Source organism: Ranitomeya imitator, chromosome 5 (assembly GCF_032444005.1).
Source record: "Ranitomeya imitator isolate aRanImi1 chromosome 5, aRanImi1.pri, whole genome shotgun sequence".
Classification (NCBI taxonomy): Eukaryota; Metazoa; Chordata; class Amphibia; order Anura; family Dendrobatidae; genus Ranitomeya; species Ranitomeya imitator.
Genome location: NC_091286.1, coordinates 97,201,905 through 97,224,285, shown reverse-complemented (window position 1 = coordinate 97,224,285; position 22,381 = coordinate 97,201,905).

Sequence of the window (22,381 nt, the reverse complement as noted above, 5' to 3'; positions counted from 1 at the left end):
GAACTTGATTCTGCACCATGAGACTTTTTCTCACTGTGCTAGCGGTGATCTCACCGAGGTCACCGCAGTTCAGCCTGGCTGGGAACACAGCCTCAGTGACCAGCAGTAACCTAGATGATGTCACCACTGCTCACTGATGCTTTTACTGGGCAATTTGCAGGAAAATAAAATCACTTGACTGAAGCAAGGATATTACATTGTTACTCATCATTTTTAACAGAAGAACAACTGGTGTGGGAGGCAAGTAAATCAGAAAGAGAAACTCACCTAAATATAGAGAGTACAACAAAGGTTTATTGTTTATTGTTTAAAGGGAGGTAAGAACATGACCGCGTATCGCCAAAACAGGGTCTTTCCCGTACTCAATCTTCCTGACCCCCACCCCATCCCCAGGGGGCCATTCTCCCCTTCTCCTGTAAATTTAAATTAAACACCAACACGTAAATTTCTTTGGATAATTTTGGCCACAGCGGCCATTTTATTAAACAAACAATAACATAAATAACAACATATATACCATATGTAAAAACCTGGAGGGGAGGGTTCTTGGGGGTAAGAAATCTGGCTCAAAAATAGGCATAAAGCCACCACCAACTTTAAAACCAAACACTTCTTTACCCTCAGCCGTGACCACCAGCTCAAGGGCACCATGTAACCCATTTCGGGCAAACCAAAACCCCAAAGCTCCCGAGGTAAATTCCCCGTCCAGAGCCCGTAAACAAAAGCCAGATCAACCCCGTAAAAACGTCATCACCACCTCCAAGAACCCCACCCCCCGCCAAAACTGCCACTGTGACAATGATAACGAAAACTCCCCTCTGGCAATAACTGATTAAAAAACCGAGATGAGAAAAAACCCAACTCCCCGGCTACCCCTCCATCAAACTGTTCACTTAAACTAATCCACAATAAAGGGAGGGAGGGTGGGCTTCTCTCCTGATGATTCACCTCACAAGTGATCCTTCCCGCACTTCTCCAGCCCCTGCCTCCTTTCCCCACTAGGTCCACCCCTTATTCAAAAATTTCCACCAATCACCTATAAGATCCCTTTTTTTTATTCAAAACTCTAAAACTCCCTTCTTGGCAACGCAGTCATGTGGGGGCTTTCATCCAGCTGCGCCCATTACAGCCCCCCTTCTTGACCGCGTATCGCCAAAACAGGGTCTTTCCCGTACTCAATCTTCCTGACCCCCACCCCATCCCCAGGGGGCCATTCTCCCCTTCTCCTGTAAATTTAAATTAAACACCAACACGTAAATTTCTTTGGATAATTTTGGCCACAGCGGCCATTTTATTAAACAAACAATAACATAAATAACAACATATATACCATATGTAAAAACCTGGAGGGGAGGGTTCTTGGGGGTAAGAAATCTGGCTCAAAAATAGGCATAAAGCCACCACCAACTTTAAAACCAAACACTTCTTTACCCTCAGCCGTGACCACCAGCTCAAGGGCACCATGTAACCCATTTCGGGCAAACCAAAACCCCAAAGCTCCCGAGGTAAATTCCCCGTCCAGAGCCCGTAAACAAAAGCCAGATCAACCCCGTAAAAACGTCATCACCACCTCCAAGAACCCCACCCCCCGCCACACACGAACAGCCCTGACCACCTCAGGCTCGTGAGTGCCCCACCGCCACCAAAGCTCTCTCGACTCCTTCCTGTAGCCCGAGTGCCCATAAATCCATACCAACATCATTAAGATGCACTCCATCATCCCTCCAATAATTGCCAATCCCATCCTCCAGCTCCAAATGTCTAACGGCAATACCCCCGTTCCGAGACACAAATCCTGCCACCGCCCTATTCAGCTTCACCCGGGCTCTATTGATCCCTCTATGGGACCGTACATCACGCCACTTCCGCCTTGGTACAATGTCCGACCACACCGTCACAACACCCGGGAAAGATACCCACAACCGTAAAAAATCAAAACGAATGTCTCTGATCAACTCCCTCACTGGCCTAACTCCCAAATCATTTCCTCCAAGGTGAACCACCAAAATGTCCGGGGGTCGATCCAATCTAGCGGCGTTGGCAACTGCCGGCAACAAACTCCGCCATAACATACCCCGGAATCCCAACCATCTAATAACCACCGAATCCCTTACAAAGCCTAATTGCCTACCATTTCGCCTGACATCCGCACGAAGCGCACCCCAATGAACAAATGAATGTCCGATAATCCATGCCAGGAGGGAGGTTCGACCTGAAAAAACACAACAATGATTAACACCATAACAAGGCTCTCTCCCCCACAGACCTAATTCCTAATATAAGACAGATATCGATCCGAACTCCATCTGCCTATTCTTTTGATAACATCAACGCCTAGGCCCAGACCATCCGCCTCGGACGCAGCACCAATTCGAAATGAATGCGACCCGAAATTCTTCGGGTCAACACCCAACGATCCCAAACCCCTCTTCAACAGCGCCGTAAATTGGTAGCGCGACAAAAATTCCCCGTTCTGATGTCGTAACAAAGGGCCTGCCCTCAGTGCCGACAGACGCCAATAAGATTCCAAACAGTGCTGCGGGCACATCCCGCTACCGTCAACTCTCCCCAGCACCACTCGCCTACCCCTACCAAGCTGATCAGTCTTAGAACGCCTGATCCAAAATACAATACCTCCTGCCCAAAAGTCAACATCTTCCGCTAACAGACCACCCACCTTATTTTTATTTGGGGACACCAGCTCCCCCAGGCGCAAAGCGCCAAAGAACGCTAAAGAGAAGGCTAACCTAAACAATACAACCTCAAACTGCGAACTACAAATACCGCCCAAAGCCTCCCCAAGCCGTTCCAGCATACCAAAAGAAATCGGCCTACGCTTATCAAAAGACACATTGCCCTTCCGAAAACCCTTCAAAGCCTGCCTTATCAAAAAATCTTTTGTCAGATCAGCTGAACCTTGCAACCGAAAACCAAAGGCCAGACCCGCAACAACTTTGTTTAACCTCGAAACGGACCATCCCCATTCGGCCGCCTTACCCATCAAAGCCAGCAGAGCCATAATCTTATCGCCGTCGGATTCCACTGGGCCGCATTGGACCAACCAACCTTCCCACATCTCCCACGCCGCTGCATAATCCGACCATGTCCTGCTCGACAGTGAGGCCTGTATCAAGCGACCTCCCCTTCCGCAACAATCTGCCACAGATGCGAAGGACATCCCGCTCCTGTAGGTTCCGAATCTGGCGCCAGTTCCCGGAATCGGTCCCACTGAAAACGAGATAAAGCATCAGCTATATTGTTTTGGACACCTGGTACATGCACCGCCGAAATCCACGAATTCAATTCCAAACACCTCAACACCAATTCCCTAACCAACCTAATCACGGGGGGAGAAGAGGAAGATAAACTGTTGATAACTGACACGACACTCAAGTTATCACAATGGAATCGTACCCGACGATCCTTAAAATTCTCGCCCCAAATAAACGCTGCCACTACAATTGGGAACAACTCCAACAATGCCAAATTTTTGGTTAGCCCGTTTTGCCGCCATTCTTCCGGCCACACTCCGACACTCCATTTGCCTGCACAGTAGGCGCCATAACCGGCTCCCCCTGCTGCGTCCGTATAAATTTCACAATCAAAGGCGTTCAAATCCTCCTGCTGAATCAATGATCTGCCATTATAATTTTCCAAGAAACGCTGCCAAACCAACAGATCGTCCTTGTGCTCCCGGCTCAAACGTATGAAATGATGAGCTGCACGGACTCCCGCCGTAGCTCTGGACAACCTTCGGCAAAAAATCCGGCCCATAGGCATGATCCGGCACGCAAAATTTAAGCGCCCTAGCAACGACTGTAACTCCTTCAACGTCACTTTCCTCAATTTTCCGATTCTGGACACCTCCTGCTTCAGCAACAACAATTTGTCGTCGGGCAACCTGCATTCCATCTTTCTAGAATCGATAAGAATCCCGAGAAAACTTAAGACCGTACAGGGACCCTCTGTTTTCTCCTGCGCCAAAGGGACCCCGAAATGCCCGGACACCCATTCCATGGTGGCCAATAAATTACCGCAAACCGCAGAGTCCGGGGGGCCCACAAACATGAAGTCATCCAAATAATGAATGACCGAAGCAACATCAGAAACGTCTCTAACAACCCATTCCAAAAAAGTACTGAAAGTTTCAAACAACGAGCAAGAAATGGAACAGCCCATCGGCAAACACCTGTCTAAATAAAATTCTCCATTCCAAAAACAACCTAGTAACGGAATGCTCTCCGGATGTACCGGCAGAAGCCGAAAGGCAGACTCGATGTCTGTCTTCGCCATCAAGGCCCCCGCTCCGTACATACGAACCCATTGCACTGCCGCATCGAACGACGTGTATACAACCGAGCATAATTCCTCCGCAATGCCATCGTTAACAGAACAACCTTTTGGGTACGATAGGTGCTGGATTAAACGAAACTTATTTGGCTCCTTCTTGGGCACCACCCCCAATGGAGAAACGATCACCCCTTCCATAGGCAGCGAACTAAACGGGCCCGCCATTCTTCCTAACTCCACCTCTTTTGCTAACTTACTCGAAACAACATCCGCATGTAAACTTGCTGACCTCAGATTTTTTGTAGAAAAGGGGACCGTATGATTCGGGTGAGGAATCCTAAAACCTTCAGCAAAACCGTCCCTAATCACCACCGCCTTCAACCGGTCCGGATATCTACTTAGATAAGGGGCCATCTTTTGAAGCCTCACCGGCGTCACCCCCATGACCGCTACCCCCTGCTGGCTTGCCCCTTGCTTTTCTGAAACATTTTGAAGCCCCGTGTGAAGCTCCGCTACAATGGGAACACACGTGCTTAAACCTGCAGGTATTGCCATACTTGCACTGGCCGTCATTGAACTGCCAGCACGTTCCCGTTTTTTCCTTCGCCCCTTGATACCCCTGTCCTCCTCCTCCCCCTTGTCCTGATTGCTGACTACTACTCCCCGCGCCCCCTTGAAAGGACTGCCCGTACCTCACAGGGGCCATCACCTTCAGCCACAATCCAATGTCCTTATGCTCCCATTTTATCTCAGGCCTAACCGCCTTCCGCTGCCTGAATTGTTCATCGTAACGCTGCCAAGCCTGGCCCCCATACGTACGATGTGCCTCACCAATAGAATCAAAGTAACAGAAAAGACCCGAGCAATTTTCCGGGAATTTTTCTCCTATCACACTGGCCAAGATAGCAAAAGCCTGTTGCCAATTAACAAACGTTTGCGGAATCAGGCGCCAACGCCTTTTTTCCTCCTCTTCCTTTTTGCTATCATCTTTTTTCCCTTTGTCCAGATTAAATTTTTCCAAAGGGAGGAGGGAGAAAATCTCGACAAATTCATCCTTCCAGATCTTCTCCTTCACCTCCTTCTTTAAATGGGCACCGAGGGGACCCTCAAAGCACACAAAGACCTCCCCTTTTGCCCGATCATCCAACTTTATCTCATCCTTCTTACCCGTCTCCGTTTGAACCGACACTGACACCCCAGCTGCCTGGGCCGACGCGGCCGCCCCAGACCTCACTAATTCACCGGAGCCCCCTCCCCCGGCTGTACTAACAGGATCCACCAACCAAGCCCCAGCAGGTGACCCTCCCATATTACTTGCTGGCCCCGCGTCCAATCGCCTCAAAATATGCGACATACCTGCCAAAAGCTCTCTAACGCCAGGAAGCCCAGAACCAGCGTCCCCTACCCCCTCCACTAACCCCACCGTACCCGGCACCGAAATAGGAATAGACATGTACTCACGAGGCTGCGCAGGTGCTGTGTCCCCACCAGCCGTGTCTCCGGAATCCCGCTGTTCGCCATCTTCTGGATGTTCGCTCTCAGATCCGGGGTCGTCGCTGCCGCTGAATTGCCCCAGGCCCGCGCCCCTGGCCTCCACGTCACCAGGGGGGACCGAGACTGGCGATACACTCCTGTCGCTGGACCTCCTGGCGGATCTTGACCTGACGGCTGTTTGCAATCCACCTCGGCCTCCTGGCCTACTTGCCCGACCGGCACCTGCCCCACGACCAACGCGTCCCGGGCCCAGCTGAACCACCGATGCCAGCCTGCCCGTCGCCCTACTCTGTCGTCTCGTGCCGCTGCCAGGCCCACCTAGGGGAGGTGAGCCCGCCGCTGTCACCGCTGCTCCATAGCTCCCCCTCACTGCTGCCGTCGCTGGACTCCTGGCTCCTCCTGTTGTCGCCGCCGCTGACTGTGCTGTAAGTCTGCTGTTCCTGGCGCCGCTGGGGGGCGCCGCACTTCCCCTCGATCCCGGACTAGGCCGCACTACCTGTGCGGCCCTCACCGCTGACGTCGCTGTGCTCCCTTCTCCTCCTGACTCTGCCGCCGCTGCCCGCGCTGTGCTCCGGCTGCTTCTGGCACCGCTAGAGGGCGCCGCACCGCCGCTCGCTCCCGGACTAGGCCGCACTTCCGTTGCGGCCCTGGCTTCCGCTGCGGCCCTGGCATCGGGCCGTGCCTGGCTGGTCGCCGCTCCACGTCGCCGCCTCGCGCCGGCAGAGCCGCCGGGTGGATTCCTGCCGGAGGGGGGGACGGGCAGGATGGTCGCGCCGCGTCCCGCAGCCCCCGCAGGGTCCCCGGAGGGGCTCCGCGGCCTGCGCCTGCCGCGCGGTGACATGTCGGGGGACAATCTTTCTGGGGGCCGGGTTCTCCTGGTCCTGCTGCCCCGGCTCCCGCAGTCGCCCAGCAGCCTGGTGAGCTGCTCTTCCAGCCATCCATCGCTCCTGGACCTGGATTCCCTGCGCAGCTGCTCCACGAGGCTGTCTATGGAGGCCATGGTGAGTAGCTGCACACTTCTTCTCTCCTGATGATTCACCTCACAAGTGATCCTTCCCGCACTTCTCCAGCCCCTGCCTCCTTTCCCCACTAGGTCCACCCCTTATTCAAAAATTTCCACCAATCACCTATAAGATCCCTTTTTTTTATTCAAAACTCTAAAACTCCCTTCTTGGCAACGCAGTCATGTGGGGGCTTTCATCCAGCTGCGCCCATTACAGCCCCCCTTCTTTTCTAAAACAATCCACAGTGAGGAGATTGGAACAAAACAAAATCCTCTAAACTGCATGCTCGCAAACGCCAGAAGCCTGACAAACAAGATGGAAGAACTAGAAGCAGAAATATCTACAGGTAACTTTGACATAGTGGGAATAACCGAGACATGGTTAGATGAAAGCTATGACTGGGCAGTTAACTTACAGGGTTACAGTCTGTTTAGAAAGGATCGTAAAAATCGGAGAGGAGGAGGGGTTTGTCTCTATGTAAAGTCTTGTCAAAAGTCCACTTTAAGGGAGGATATTAGTGAAGGGAATGAGGATGTCGAGTCCATATGGGTTGAAATTCATGGAGGGAAAAATGGTAACAAAATTCTCATTGGGGTCTGTTACAAACCCCCAAATATAACAGAAAGCATGGAAAGTCTACTTCTAAAGCAGATAGATGAAGCTGCAACCCATAATGAGGTCCTGGTTATGGGGGACTTTAACTACCCGGATATTAACTGGGAAACAGAAACCTGTGAAACCCATAAAGGCAACAGGTTTCTGCTAATAACCAAGAAAAATTATCTTTCACAATTGGTGCAGAATCCAACCAGAGGAGCAGCACTTTTAGACCTAATACTATCTAATAGACCTGACAGAATAACAAATCTGCAGGTGGTTGGGCATTTAGGAAAAAGCGACCACAATATTGTGCAGTTTCACCTGTCTTTCACTAGGGGGACTTGTCAGGGAGTCACAAAAACATTGAACTTTAGGAAGGCAAAGTTTGAACAGCTTAGAGATGCCCTTAATCTGGTAGACTGGGACAATATCCTCAGAAATGAGAATACAGATAATAAATGGGAAATGTTTAAGAACATCCTAAATAGGCAGTGTAAGCGGTTTATACCTTGTGGGAATAAAAGGACTAGAAATAGGAAAAAGCCAATGTGGCTAAACAAAGAAGTAAGACAGGCAATTAACAGTAAAAAGAAAGCATTTGCACTACTAAAGCAGGATGGCACCATTGAAGCTCTAAAAAACTATAGGGAGAAAAATACTTTATCTAAAAAACTAATTAAAGCTGCCAAAAAGGAAACAGAGAAGCACATTGCTAAGGAGAGTAAAACTAATCCCAAACTGTTCTTCAACTATATCAATAGTAAAAGAATAAAAACTGAAAATGTAGGCCCCTTAAAAAATAGTGAGGAAAGAATGGTTGTAGATGACGAGGAAAAAGCTAACATATTAAACACCTTCTTCTCCACGGTATTCACGGTGGAAAATGAAATGCTAGGTGAAATCCCAAGAAACAATGAAAACCCTATATTAAGGGTCACCAATCTAACCCAAGAAGAGGTGCGAAACCGGCTAAATAAGATTAAAATAGATAAATCTCCGGGTCCGGATGGCATACACCCACGACTACTAAGAGAACTAAGTAATGTAATAGATAAACCATTATTTCTTATTTTTAGTGACTCTATAGCGACAGGGTCTGTTCCGCAGGACTGGCGCATAGCAAATGTGGTGCCAATATTCAAAAAGGGCTCTAAAAGTGAACCTGGAAATTATAGGCCAGTAAGTCTAACCTCTATTGTTGGTAAAATATTTGAAGGGTTTCTGAGGGATGTTATTCTGGATTATCTCAATGAGAATAACTGTTTAACTCCATATCAGCATGGGTTTATGAGAAATCGCTCCTGTCAAACCAATCTAATCAGTTTTTATGAAGAGGTAAGCTATAGGCTGGACCACGGTGAGTCATTGGACGTGGTATATCTCGATTTTTCCAAAGCGTTTGATACCGTGCCGCACAAGAGGTTGGTACACAAAATGAGAATGCTTGGTCTGGGGGAAAATGTGTGTAAATGGGTTAGTAACTGGCTTAGTGATAGAAAGCAGAGGGTGGTTATAAATGGTATAGTCTCTAACTGGGTCGCTGTGACCAGTGGGGTACCGCAGGGGTCAGTATTGGGACCTGTTCTCTTCAACATATTCATTAATGATCTGGTAGAAGGTTTACACAGTAAAATATCGATATTTGCAGATGATACAAAACTATGTAAAGCAGTTAATACAAGAGAAGATAGTATTCTGCTACAGATGGATCTGGATAAGTTGGAAACTTGGGCTGAAAGGTGGCAGATGAGGTTTAACAATGATAAATGTAAGGTTATACACATGGGAAGAGGGAATCAATATCACCATTACACACTGAACGGGAAACCACTGGGTAAATCTGACAGGGAGAAGGACTTGGGGATCCTAGTTAATGATAAACTTACCTGGAGCAGCCAGTGCCAGGCAGCAGCTGCCAAGGCAAACAGGATCATGGGGTGCATTAAAAGAGGTCTGGATACACATGATGAGAGCATTATACTGCCTCTGTACAAATCCCTAGTTAGACCGCACATGGAGTACTGTGTCCAGTTTTGGGCACCGGTGCTCAGGAAGGATATAATGGAACTAGAGAGAGTACAAAGGAGGGCAACAAAATTAATAAAGGGGATGGGAGAACTACAATACCCAGATAGATTAGCGAAATTAGGATTATTTAGTCTAGAAAAAAGACGACTGAGGGGCGATCTAATAACCATGTATAAGTATATAAGGGGACAATACAAATATCTCGCTGAGGATCTGTTTATACCAAGGAAGGTGACGGGCACAAGGGGGCATTCTTTGCGTCTGGAGGAGAGAAGGTTTTTCCACCAACATAGAAGAGGATTCTTTACTGTTAGGGCAGTGAGAATCTGGAATTGCTTGCCTGAGGAGGTGGTGATGGCGAACTCAGTCGAGGGGTTCAAGAGAGGCCTGGATGTCTTCCTGGAGCAGAACAATATTGTATCATACAATTATTAGGTTCTGTAGAAGGACGTAGATCTGGGTATTTATTATGATGGAATATAGGCTGAACTGGATGGACAAATGTCTTTTTTCGGCCTTACTAACTATGTTACTATGTTACTATGTTACTATGTTTTTTGATAATCCCTCAAATAGCTTTCTTGTAGGTGTCATTTTTTGGCCACAAATGCTGCAGTCAGATTTATTAAAGTCTATAGTAAAATATGTAGTAATATTCACTGCATAAAAACAATTGCTTTTGTTTCTAGAATTTATTTGTGGTCAGTGTCAGCATACTTTGCCTATGACATTCTTCTGTCCTTTAATTCTGAAGTTAGTCTTTAAAAACACCAGAAAAAAACGTCTGTGTATAATATTACAAAATAAAAATTGCCTTAAAATGCACATTACAGTTTTACAAAAAGGCTGGCGATCACAAATGTATTTTCATACTTTTTAAAAGCCATAAAATTATCATGTGAGAAAGGAGCTCTAAGGCTGTGTGCCCACAATGACCTTTTGGTGCGTTTTTAACTCTACATATTTTCGCTACTGCAAAAATGCAGCGTTTTAAAGTACCAGAAAATGGAATGGATTTATAGAAATCTCATGTCCCCTGCGCTTCTTTTTTATGCTGAGTAAGGCTACTTTCACACTAGCGTCGGATTTGGCCCGTCGCATTGCGTCGGGCCGAGATTCCAACGCTAGCGTTTGATGCGCCGCACAACAGGTGCAGCGGATGCATTTCTCCGGCGCATCCGCTGCCCCATTGTGAGGTGCGGGGAGGTGGGGATGGAGTTCCGGCCGCGCATGCGCGGTCGGAAAAAGCGGTCCGTCTGCAGCAAAAAATGTTACATTTAACGTTTTTTGCTCCCGGCGGTCCGTCACAACACGGCGCAACCGTCGCACAACGGTTGCGACGTGTGACAATACGTCGCAATGCGTCGGTAATGTTACTCTATGGGGCAAAAACGCATCCTGCAAACAACTTTGCAGGATGCGTTTTTTCCCCTAAACGACGCATTGCGACGTATTCAAAAAAACGCCAGCGTGAAAGTAGCCTAAACTGACTTGAGGTGCATTTTTCCAATCCGTTAGCATGTCAATATGTCTTGCAGGTATTCTGATTTTTCTGTACAGAATTTCCCCATAGATTTGTTTTGGATGCGGAAAATCTGCAGGTAAAAAATGCACCTCTTTTAAATGCGTTTTCACAGCAGAACCGCATCAAAAATGCGTGTAATCCATACCTGAGAATGTCAAATACCAGGAAGGTTAAAAAACAAAGCAGCTTCATTTAAAGCATGACACAGCAAACGGAGACATTAAATGCAGCGTCAAAAACATGATAAAAATGCATATTATAGAAATGCATACAAAACTGCTATGAAAAAACGCAAGTTACCAAAGTTATATAAAAAGTACAGAAATGGTGCGGAAATTCTGCAACGTCAAAAACTTACCAAATTCTGATTGTGGGAACGTAGCCTAAGGGATATTCACCCCTATAATAGAAAGAAAAATCTCCACTAAATTAAAGGAGTTACCCAAAGTGGACAATTCCTTTTCTAAATGCACACAACACTATAAGATCCACATGACACTTTAAGACCCATACCGCACAATAAGTTGCAGAAAATAAAGTAGCATTACATAATACCCTTTCAAATAAATCAGCAGATACTTTATGTGATACATAATTGCATTGTCCTCCAGAGCACGGTCCGGTCTTTGCAGTTGTTCTCTGCTTTAGCAAATAAAGGGGATTGCAAGTGGAGGAACCCCATCTTTGACGTTTTAATAGGACATATAGATGGAGGCTATCCAGTTGGACAATTGTTAATGTTTTGGGGGGGAATATAGTGAAGCGTGCCAGGATCTTGGAGATGTGAAAAATTTAGTAAGAGGCATACATCTCTTACCAAATTATATGCAATTTACTTGAGTGATTTTTAGATTTAAACTTTCTTATTAAATGTTAATAATAAAATTCCTCCCTTCAGTTGTCAGGAAAACTGTTGAGGCTCTTTTTTCTGTTAAGTATATGTTTTCTTCATCTTTTATTTCTAATAGTGTTATAAAGTACTGACTGTAATTACAGATACCTTTGAAGATTTTGCCAAGCGTCCCCAGACTCTTGAATAGAGACACTTTGAGGTTCCACTTAGTGGATGCATTTATATCCAGAATTTTACCCGCTTAATGACCATCAATATTCCTTTTTAGTGGCCTGGGATATAAGAGAATAGCATCCTCTGATGGCAAAAAAGCAGCAGCTATCAACTGTACACTATACCTGACACTCTGATGCAGTTGGCACCAACCATGACCATTTAAAGCCCTTACATACTGCAGTGAATAGTGACAGTGGCATCTAGATGGTTAACAGACAGGGGCGTAGCTAGAGCTTTTGCCGCCCGGGGCTGCTCCCGAGTTTGGCGCCCCCCCCCCCCTCGGCTCAATACACACAAAGGTTACCAAAAATAGGGCAACACACATGATAGGGTCTGCAAAAAAAATAAACAAGTTCTGCTTACCTGACCGCGCTCCTGCTCTCTCCACGCAGCTGAAGCGTGCACTCGCCGGCGACTGACAATGACGTCAGAAGCCGTCGACGTGTGCACTGCGGCCGACTTCAGCTGCCAGCCTCCAAATGGCTGGTGGCTGTTGTTAACTATTGACGTACGGGCGCGGGCCCGCACGTCAATAGCGTTAAACAGCTGCAGCGCCGGCCGCGGTTTTAGAGGGCCCCGGGCGAAAGAGTCTCAGTGGGCCCCCCCTTTAACACATAGCATGATTCATGATGCAGATACAGCAGAGAAATATAGCATAGCCACATAGCATATAACACAGCCCACGTAGCATATAGCACAGCCACGTAGTGTATAACACAGCCCACGCAGTATATAGCACAGCCCACATAGCGTATAGCACAGCCACGTAGTATATAACACAGCCACGTAGTATATAACACAGCCATGTAGTATATTGCACAGCCCACATAGCATATTGCCCAGCCACGTAGTATATAACACAGCCATGTAGTATATTGCACAGCCCACGTAGCATATTGCCCAGCCACGTAGTATATTGCCCAGCCACGTAGTATATTGCCCAGCCACGTAGTATATTGCCCAGCCACGTAGTATATTGCCCAGTCACGTAGTATATTGCCCAGCCACGTAGTATATTGCCCAGTCACGTAGTATATTGCCCAGCCACGTAGTATATTGCCCAGTGATGGAGTATACAGCACAGAGCCACGTAGTATACAGACTTAAAATAAAAAATAAACATATACTCACCCTCCGATGAATTCTGGCCCTGTATCGCACGAGGCAGCTTCCAGTCCCAGGGTTGGTATGAGCGCAGGACCTGTGATGACGTTGCGGTCACATGACCGTGACGTCATGGCAGGTCCTTCTCACATACCATCCTTGGCACCGGAAGCTGCCGCTTGCATGGAGCGGGCACTGGAGCGTTGCGAGGAGCGGGAAAGGCGATGGAGGGTGAGTATAGCAGGTTTTTTCATTTTTTTATTATTTTTAACATGACATATTTTTACTATTGATGCTGCATAGGCAGCATCAATAGTAAATAGTTGGGGACACACAGGGTTAATAGCAGCGGTAACGGAGTGCGTTACACCGCGGCCCGTTACCGCTGCTATTAACCCTGTGTGAGTGGTGACTGGAGGGGATTATGGAGCGGGCGCTGATTGTGGGGAGTATAGAGCAGGCGCCGGGCACTGACTGCAGCGGAGGGACTAATCGGACTGTGCCCGTCGCTGATTGGTCGCGGCAGCCATGACAGGCAGCTGCCGAGACCAATCAGCGACGACAGACAGAGGCCGCGACCAATGAATATCCGTGAAAGACAGAAGGACAGACAGAAAGACGGAAATGTGACCCTTAGACAATGATGTAATATATATATATATATATATATATATATATACATACATATATACTTCTCACCTGTGTCTTGCCTCTCTGTTGTTTTCTGTCTCTGTTCTCACATCTTTTCTGTCTCCCGCTCTGATTTTCATATTTCCTTCTGCCTCTTCTTCCTGCTTGTCCGTGGCTCCGCCCCCGACATTTAGCCCCGCCCCTCCATGGCTCTTCACATTGTGAGAGCTGTGACGCTGCTGGAGGGGTGGGATCGGAGCTTCTGCTGCTGACTGCAGGTGCGGGGGTGAGTCACAGCGTGTGTGACTGTGTGCCCCTGCTACACTGCAGCCAGCAACTCTGCACGGCCGCGCGCACTGCCAGCGCTCTGCTCCAGTCCTCATAATGCTGGGAGGAAGGAGCAGAGAATGAGTGCGCGCAGCCGCGCTGATAGCCGCCCCCACATTGTGCCGCCCGGGGCGGCCTGCCCCCCCCGCTCCCCCATTCCTACGCCACTGTTAACAGATCATGGGGGTCTTTCATTAACCCCATCAGCACCTGGAGATCATGATTGTGTGGTCCCGATGGTTTTATTGGAAATCCATGGCCAAGTAATGATCTTAGAGTCTGCCAGCTATAGTGGCCTTTGCAGATGATAGCAACATTTTAGTGGCAAAAAATATAATTTTCCTTAGTGCAGGAGAGAGAGGTCTGGGAGCTGTCGAGGTAATCCAGGAATGAAACCAAATGAGTCTGAGTCCAATCACAAAAACAGATGGGTGCTCGTCCCGCTGGTGAGCACAGCTGTTGTGATAGGCAATTCAGTATCACAATGGACATAGCGGTCAGAGCACATACAGTGATCTGACAATAACCCAAAATAATAGAACGAGCTCTGAGACATGGGAACTCTGCAGACCGCAATCCCTAATCCTCTCCAAACAACACTAGAGGCAGCCGTGGATTGCGCCTAACTCTGCCTATGCAACTCGGCACAGCCTGAGAAACTAACTAGCCTGAAGAAAGAAAATAAGCCTATCTTGCCTCAGAGAAATACCCCAAAGGAAAAGGCAGCCCCCCACATATAATGACTGTGAGTTAAGATGAAAAGACAAACGTAGGGATGAAATAGATTCAGCAAAGTGAGGCCCGACTTTCTTAACAGAGCGAGGATAGGAAAGATAACTTTGCGGTCTACACAAAACCCTAAAGAAAACCACGCAAAGGGGGCAAAAAGACCCTCCGTACCGAACTAACGGCACGGAGGTACACCCTTTGCGTCCCAGAGCTTCCAGCAAAACAATTAGACAAGCTGGACAGAAAAAATAGCAAACAAATAGCAAAGAAGAACTTAGCTATACAGAGCAGCAGGCCACAGGAATGATCCAGGGAAAAACAAGTCCAACACTGGAACATTGACAGGAAGCATGGATCAAAGCATTAGGTGGAGTTAAGTAGAGAAGCACCTAACGACCTCACCAGATCACCTGATGGAGGAAACTCAGAAGCCGCAGTACCACTTTCCTCCACAAACGGAAGCTCCCAGAGAGAATCAGCCGAAGTACCACTTGTGACCACAGGAGGGAGCTCTGCCACAGAATTCACAACACACAGCAAAAACAAAAAGGAAGGGAAAAAGATCCGGCACTCCAACCCATCTGGTAAAATTGCAAAACTTTATTCAGGCATGTCAAGCCATGATAAAAAACATAGGAAATACCTGACGTGTTTCTGGTGAGTTAAGCATACCCTTACTCATAGGATATAAAAGACCAATAAGGGAAGGTTTAAATAGAAACAAGGAGCCAATCAGAGCATCCAAATGATTACATTGTAAATGCACAAGATCTGACAAAATGAAGGTCTGAAAAAACACAAGAAATGTTAATAAATATAAAAGAAATTGTTTCTCGAATTCATGCCTTTAGGATATTTTGTTCAAACTGAATAGGTCCTGTGAGGGGTTGACATGCTTAGCTGCTCCTCGAGGTAGAAACCGGACCACATTTGGTTAAAGACTCTGGGTGGTTTATTGCATCATGAACCAGGACCCCTAACTGGTAACAGAAAACAGCCTGTCTGGCTCAAAAAAAAAAAAAGTAAAAAGTTCATGTACAGTCCTGTCCAGTACTCCTGGAACAACACCTATGGCAGCTCTCACATGAGCTTTGGTGTGGGGAATTCCTTTCTCCACACAACTCAGCCCGAGAAAAAAAAATGGCTGGACATTTAACTCCCTCCAGCCACACCCTGGAGGTGGAGATATGGTGGGTAGGTATCCCGCCCATCTCTGACCATGAAAGCTGTACAAATCCATGCTGTTTGGTGATCCCCTTTTCGTATGGCCTCTGCTTTTTCTTGTTTTTGTGCAGATTCGTTTTCTGAGGTCAGAGTTGGATCCCAATTGTTCATGTTCTGTGGTGCCCCCACAAAGTAATTAGTGACCATGAAAGCTATCATGCTGGAGAAAACAGTTATGGCTTTCACATCACACAGGAAAGCCATATTTGTGACACATATCTCCCCTCATGTACGACACCAGTGACCCCATCACAGTCCCTAAAAATAAAGTTTTGTAAATTTCCTTGAAAAAAATGAAAGATTGATACTCCATTTTTAAACTTTCTAACAGCCTAACAAAATAAAATAACACTTTACAAATGGTGTTGATGTAAGCTAGCCATTAGGTAACTGTTATTCATTCACTATTTTGTGTGGTATGACTATCTGGATTAAATGAATAAGTATTTCTAGTTTGAAAATTGCAAAAAAAAAATTTTTAATTGGGAAATTTATGATATTTCATGAATAAATTAAAAAATATTAAACCAAATTTTATACTATTGTGAAGTATATGTCACAAAAAATCTGTTTTAAAATCACTGGGATATGTTGAAACATTCTACAGTTATTGCCACCTAAAGTGACACTGATCATATTTGAAAAATTTGTGCTTGACCACTAAGCGGTTAACTTACAGATATCACTGCATTCAGAGAATTTTCCTAATCAAAGGTAAGTTGGAATGTTTTATTTTTATTTGAAATGGAGGGACACAGATTTTTCTACATAAATCTGCCAGAAAACAAAAGTTGACGTTGCAGAATTTCCGCACCATTTCTGTACAAAGTTATAAAGTTGACTCGTGGAAGCGCCGCCTAGCGCGAAACGGTCGTCGTCGGCACATGCTTGCTCACTCCTTGATCCACTCGCCTGGCCATAATGTTTTTAATGGTTTGAATAAAGCACAGAATTTTATAAGGATCAGTGAGTGCTGTCCATCTTCTTCTACCAATGACACTTATCATGACGTTTTTTCTGGAGTAGCACCCGGGATCCTAAGGATAAAGCCTGTAATTGTTCATAACACGTATGACAGCGGATCCTGCCACAGAGCGGTGCCGTCAACTGTTTCTATTGTACTATGAAGTTATATAGGTTGGAAAAAACACAGTTCCATGAAGTTCAATCTTTCTCCCCTGGCTATATATTCTCTATTGCTAGATTACTTATAACTAGAGTTTAGCGAATTTGTTCGGGTTCCCTCTTATTCAGCAAGCTACAGCGCTTACCGAATTTGCTGCAGAGGGAACCCGGCTTCCTGGATCACGCTGGCTGCATACATGCATGGAGAGCCTGTTTGTCGGGCTCTCCATGCATGTGCTGTAACTGTCACATAGTCGTGACACATGCAGCTGCGGCGCTCATCAACCGGCGCAATCCAGGAAGCCGGGTTCCCTCTGCAGCTTATTTGACAAGCACTATAACTTGCTAAAAAAGGGAACCTAAACAAATTCACTTAACTCTGTTATGATCTGGTAATTCAGTACCACAATGGACATAGAAGTCAGAGCACATACAGTGACCTGACAATAACCCAAAAACATAGAACGAGCTCTGAGACGTGGGAACTCTGCTGACCGCAATCCCTAATCCTCTCCAACCACACTAGAGGCAGCCGTGGATTGCGCCTAACGCTCCCTATGCAACTCGGCACAGCCTGAGAAACTAGCTAACCTGAAGATAGAAAATAAGCCTACCTTGCCTCAGAGAAATACCCCAAAGGAAAAGGCAGCCTCCACATATAATGACTGTGAGTTAAAGATGAAAAGACAAACGTAGAGATGAAATAGATTTAGCAAACTGAGGCCCGACTTTCTGAACAGAGCGAGGATAGGAAAGGTAACTTTGCGGTCAACACAAAACCCTGCAAACAACCACGCAAAGGGGGCAAAAAGACCCTCCGTACCGAACTAACGGCACGGAGGTACACCCTCTGCGTCCCAGAGCTTCCAGCAAGCAAGAAAAACCAAATAAGCAAGCTGGACAGAAAAAAACAGCAAACAAAAAGCAAAAGCGGAACTTAGCTATGCAGAGCAGCAGGCCACAGGAACGATCCAGGAGGAAACAGGTCAAATACTAGAACATTGACTGGAGGCCAGGATCAAAGCACTAGGTGGAGTTAAATAGAGCAGCACCTAACGACTTCACCACATCACCTGAGGAAGGAAACTCAGAAGCCGCAGTACCACTCTCCTCCACCAACGGAAGCTCACAGAGAGAATCAGCTGAAGTACCACTTGTGACCACAGGAGGGAGCTCTGCCACAGAATTCACAACAGTACCCCCCCCTTGAGGAGGGGTCACCGAACCCTCACCAGAGCCCCCAGGACGACCAGGATGAGCCATATGAAAGGCACGAACAAGATCGGGAGCATGGACATCAGAGGCAAAGACCCAGGAATTATCTTCCTGAGCATAACCCTTCCACTTAACCAGATACTGGAGTTTCCGTCTTGAAACACGAGAATCCAAAATCTTCTCCACAATATACTCCAACTCCCCCTCCACCAAAACCGGGGCAGGAGGATCAACAGATGGAACCATAGGTGCCACGTATCTCCGCAACAATGACCTATGGAATACGTTATGAATGGAAAAAGAATCTGGAAGGGTCAGATGAAAAGACACAGGATTAAGAACCTCAGAAATCCTATACGGACCAATGAAACGAGGTTTAAACTTAGGAGAGGAAACCTTCATAGGAATATGACGAAAAGATAACCAAACCAAATCCCCAACACGAAGTCGGGGACCCACACAGCGTCTGCGATTAGCGAAACGTTGAGCCTTCTCCTGGGACAAGGTCAAATTGTCCACTACATGAGTCCAAATCTGCTGCAACCTGTCCACCACAGTATCCACACCAGGACAGTCCGAAGACTCAACCTGCCCTGAAGAGAAACGAGGATGGAACTCAGAGTTGCAGAAAAACGGCGAAACCAAGGTAGCCAAGCTGGCCCGATTATTAAGGGCGAACTCAGCCAAAGGCAAAAAGGACACCCAGTCATCCTGATCAGCAGAAACAAAGCATCTCAGATATGTTTCCAAGGTCTGATTGGTTCGTTCGGTCTGGCCATTAGTCTGAGGATGGAAAGCCGAGGAAAAAGACAAGTCAATGCCCATCCTAACACAAAAGGCTCGCCAAAACCTCGAAACAAACTGGGAACCTCTGTCAGAAACGATATTCTCTGGAATGCCATGTAAACGAACCACATGCTGGAAGAACAATGGCACCAAATCAGAGGAGGAAGGTAATTTAGACAAGGGTACCAAATGGACCATCTTAGAGAAGCGATCACAAACCACCCAAATGACTGACATTTTTTGAGAGACGGGAAGATCAGAAATAAAATCCATAGAGATATGTGTCCAAGGCCTCTTCGGGACCGGCAAGGGCAAAAGCAACCCACTGGCACGAGAACAGCAGGGCTTAGCCCGAGCACAAATCCCACAGGACTGCACAAAAGAACGCACATCCCGCGACAGAGATGGCCACCAAAAGGATCTAGCCACTAACTCTCTGGTACCAAAGATTCCAGGATGACCAGCCAACACCGAACAATGAACCTCAGAGATAACTTTATTCGTCCACCTATCAGGGACAAACAGTTTCTCCGCTGGGCAACGATCAGGTTTATTAGCCTGAAATTTTTGCAACACCCGCCGCAAATCAGGGGAGATGGCAGACACAATTACTCCCTCTTTGAGAATACCCGCCGGCTCAGATAAACCCGGAGAGTCGGGCACAAAACTCCTAGACAGAGCATCCGCCTTCACATTTTTAGAGCCCGGAAGGTACGAAATCACAAAATCAAAACGGGCAAAAAACAGCGACCAACGAGCCTGTCTAGGATTCAACCGCTTGGCAGACTCGAGATAAGTCAAGTTCTTATGATCAGTCAAGACCACCACGCAATGCTTAGCTCCTTCAAGCCAATGACGCCACTCCTCGAATGCCCACTTCATGGCCAGCAACTCTCGATTGCCAACATCATAATTTCGCTCAGCAGGCGAAAACTTCCTGGAAAAGAAGGCGCATGGTTTCATCACCGAGCAATCAGAACTTCTCTGCGACAAAACAGCCCCTGCTCCAATCTCAGAAGCATCAACCTCGACCTGGAATGGAAGCGAAACATCTGGTTGACACAACACAGGGGCAGAAGAAAAACGACGCTTCAACTCTTGAAAAGCTTCCACAGCAGCAGAAGACCAATTGACCACATCAGCACCCTTCTTGGTCAAATCGGTCAATGGTTTAGCAATACTAGAAAAATTGCAGATGAAGCGACGATAAAAATTAGCAAAGCCCAGGAACTTTTGCAGACTTTTCAGAGATGTCGGCTGAGTCCAATCATGGATGGCTTGGACCTTAACAGGGTCCATCTCGATAGTAGAAGGGGAAAAGATGAACCCCAAAAATGAAACCTTCTGAACACCAAAGAGTCACTTAGATCCCTTCACAAACAAAGAATTAGCACGCAGGACCTGAAACACCGTTCTGACCTGCTTCACATGAGACTCCCAATCATCCGAGAAGATCAAAATGTCATCCAAGTACACAATCAGGAATTTATCCAGGTACTCTCGGAAGATGTCATGCATAAAGGACTGAAACACTGATGGAGCATTGGCAAGTCCGAATGGCATTACTAGATACTCAAAATGACCCTCGGGCGTATTAAATGCAGTTTTCCATTCATCGCCTCGCTTAATACGCACAAGATTATACGCACCACGAAGATCTATCTTGGTGAACCAACTAGCCCCCTTAATCCGAGCAAACAAATCAGATAACAACGGCAAGGGGTACTGAAATTTAACCGTGATCTTATTTAGAAGGCGGTAATCTATACAAGGTCTAAGTGAACCATCCTTCTTGGCCACAAAAAAGAACCCTGCTCCTAATGGCGACGATGACGGGCGAATATGCCCCTTCTCCAAGGACTCCTTCACGTAACTCCGCATAGCGGCGTGCTCAGGCACAGATAAATTAAACAGTCGACCCTTTGGGAATTTACTACCAGGAATCAAATCGATAGCACAATCACAATCCCTATGCGGAGGTAGGGTATCGGACTTGGGCTCATCAAATACATCCCGGTAATCAGACAAGAACTCTGGAACCTCAGAAGGGGTGGATGACGAAATAGACAGAAATGGGACATCACCATGTACCCCCTGACAACCCCAGCTGGACACAGACATGGATTTCCAATCTAATACTGGATTATGGACTTGTAGCCATGGCAACCCCAACACGACCACATCATGCAGATTATGCAACACCAGAAAGCGAATAACCTCCTGATGTGCAGGAGCCATGCACATGGTCAGCTGGGTCCAGTACTGAGGCTTATTCTTGGCCAAAGGCGTAGCATCAATTCCTCTCAATGGAATAGGACACTGCAAGGGCTCCAAGAAAAACCCACAACGCCTAGCATACTCCAAGTCCATCAAATTCAGGGCAGCGCCTGAATCCACAAATGCCATGACAGAATAAGATGACAAAGAGCAGATCAAGGTAACGGACAAAAGAAATTTTGACTGTACCGTACCAATGGTGGCAGACCTAGCGAACCGCTTAGTGCGCTTAGGACAATCAGAGATAGCATGAGTGGAATCACCACAGTAGAAACACAGCCCATTCAGACGTCTGTGTTCTTGCAGTTCAACTCTGGTCAAAGTCCTATCGCACTGCATAGGCTTAGGTTTATGCTCAGATAATACCGCCAAATGGTGCACAGATTTACGCTCACGCAAGCGTCGACCGATCTGAATGGCCAAAGACATAGACTCATTCAGACCAGCAGGCATAGGAAATCCCACCATGACATCTTTAAGGGCTTCAAAGAGACCCTTTCTGAAAATAGTTGCGAGTGCACCTTCATTCCATTGAGTGAGTACGGACCACTTTCTAAATTTCTGACAATATACCTCTATCTCATCCTGACCCTGACACAGAGCCACAGAGCCAGCAAATTTTTCTCTGCCTGATCCACTGAATTAGGTTCATCGTACAGCAATCCGAGCGCCAGGAAAAACGCATCGATATTACTTAATGCAGGATCTCCTGACGCAAGAGAAAATGCCCAGTCCTGAGGGTCGCCACGTAAAAAAGAAATAATGATCCTAACTTGTTGAACTGGGTCACCAGAGGAGCGAGGTTTCAAAGCTAGAAATAGTTTACAATTATTTTTGAAACTCAGAAATTTAGTTCTATCTCCAAAAAACAAATCAGGAATAGGAATTCTTGGTTCTAACATAGAATTCTGAACCACAAAGTCTTGAATATTTTGTACTCTTGCCGTGAGCTGA